The sequence below is a fragment of the Penaeus vannamei genome, chromosome 22, assembly GCF_042767895.1.
Source record: "Penaeus vannamei isolate JL-2024 chromosome 22, ASM4276789v1, whole genome shotgun sequence".
Classification (NCBI taxonomy): Eukaryota; Metazoa; Arthropoda; class Malacostraca; order Decapoda; family Penaeidae; genus Penaeus; species Penaeus vannamei.
In genome coordinates this window covers 16,845,206-16,847,705 of record NC_091570.1, presented here as the reverse complement: position 1 = coordinate 16,847,705, position 2,500 = coordinate 16,845,206, and positions in this window count along the sequence as shown.

Genomic DNA, 2,500 nt, shown 5'->3' with positions numbered 1-2,500 from the left:
CTGTCGTTTCTTTCCTTTGATTATGTCTACTTCACCTTCTCCCTCTATTCACGTTCTCTTCCTCCTCTATTCTTCCTTTCTTTCCTGTTCTTCTTTTCTCCTTCTTCCGCCACTCATTTTTCATTCCATTTTGCGTGTTCTCTCGACTATCCGCCTTTCTCTCTTTCCAATTTTCGCTCGTTAACCTTCCCACTAGATTTTTCCTCTCGACGGCATAGAGCACAGTGGCAGCGTCGCCTAGGGAACTCTCCTGGGCTTTCCTCCTTCCCCTCCTTCCCCTCCTTTCTTCCCTCCTGCTCTCCCCACCTCTTTCGTCGCTCCTCTTGCGTCTGCTCTCACCTTCTTCGTTTTTTTTGTTTTTTTTTCTTCACCTTCCTTCTATACTCGTGTTCTCTGGTTATTTCCTGTTCCTCGTTTCTTTTTCTTGTTCTTTTTCCTATCCTTACACTTTTCTTGGTTTCGCGTCCGTTTCGTTACGCTTTTTTCTTCCTCTTCTTGTCTCATAGCCTTTCTCTCTCTTCTCCCTATCTCCTTCTCTTCTCCCATTTCTATCCCCATACCCTTTCCCTCTCATTTGCCCCTCCTCTTCCCTCCTTTCCTTCTTTCTCCTCTCACCCCTTCCTCTCTCCGCATCCTCTCCCCTCCCCATTTTCCACTCGGCTTCGCCCCTCTCCTTTCTCCCCCTTTCCCCCCTCCCATCCTCCACACCTCTTCCCCCCTCTCCCCCTCCCCCCCTCCCCCCCTCTCCATCCCCCACTCCTCTCTCCCCCTTCCTCCCCTCTCCATCCCCCTCTCCTCTCTCTCCCTTCCTCCCCTATCCATCCCCCACTCCTCTCTCCCCCTTCCCCCACTCCTCTTCCCCCTCTCCTCTCTTCCGCTTACCCCCCTCTCCACCCCCCACTCCTCTCTCCCCCTTCCCCCCTCCCCATCCCCCACTCCTCTTCCCCCTCTCCTCTCTTCCGCTCCCCCCCCCCACTCCTCTCTCTCCCTTCTCCCCCTCTCCTCTCACCCTCCATGTCTGGCGTCACTCATGTTTACTGCGTAGTGTAAGCTGTTTTTTATTCTTTTTCTTATTATAAGTTTCCAATAACTTTCAAAAACTGTTATTGATCTTATTGTTAATGTTATCATTATTCACACAGAGAGTAAAAGGAATGATTGCGTTATTAGATAGTAACTGTGATTATTGTTGTTATCTTTAATGATATCTTTATCATTAAAGGATGCAGTAATAACATTAATGTAAAGCAGAAAAAAATAATCCTTCAAAGTAGTAATGATTTTAAGTAATCACTAAAATATGGCTGTTACTGATAGCAATGATTATGTTAACAGGACTAATATCAATGGCGATATATTTTTTTTTATAATGATAATGATGGTAATGTTGATGATATTAATGATGCAATTAGTGCATGATACTAATAGTAACAATAAATAATAAATATATATATATATATATATATAGATATATTTATATATATACTTATACATACATACATACACACACACGCACACATACACATATATTTACTCACCATATTCCTTCCCCATTCACCTCCCCCTCCCCTCCATCTCCCCCTCTCCTACTTTCCCCCAACCTTCCTTTCCCTCTTCACCTCCCCTCACCCTCTTCCCTTCTCCCTTCCCCATTCACCTCCTCCTACCTTTCCCCCTCCCCTTCTCTCCCCCCCCTCCCTCACCCTCCTACCCCCTACCTTACCCCAAAGCACACACGTCCCCATTCACACCCTCTTCCCCCTCCCCCTACCTTTTTCCCCAACTTTCCCCCTTCCCCATTCACCTCCCCTCCCTCCCCCTCCCTAACCCCCCTCCCCTTCCCCATTCACCTCCCCCTCCCTCCTCCTCCCCTCCCTCCCCCCTCCCCCTCACCCTCACCCCCACCCTCCCACCCCCCCACCCCCCTCTTTCCATACCCACGGGGCATTTCAATCTGTCATCCTGCCTTAGTTGCTTCACGTCGTTTATCATAGGGACTTCTGCAACAACTCTGATTTAGGACCTCGAAGCGACGCGCCCCACTTACCTAATACTTCCAGCGCGGAGGGAGAAGGGAGAGGGAGGGAGAGGGAGGGAGGGAGGGAGGGAGAGGGGGAGAGGGAAGGAGGGAGAGAGAGGGAGGAGAGGGAAGGAGGGAGGGAGGAGGAAGGAGGGAGGGAGGGAAGGAGGGAAGGAGGAGGGAGGAGGGATGAGAGAGGGGGAGGAGGATGGAGGAAAGGGGAGGAGGAGGGGAAGGAGAAAGGGAATGAGGAGAAAAAGAGTTATTGGGTCCGACTCTTGTTACCTGTGAAAGAGAGAGAGAAAAAATTAATAACATTGCTAATATCATAATTATCATCATTACTATCAATGACATTATCGTTATTTTGGATACGATTAACGCTTTCATTATCATCACTATTATCATCATTGTAATGATTATCATCATTATCAATATTACTATTAACATCATTATTATCATCATCATTATCATTATCAT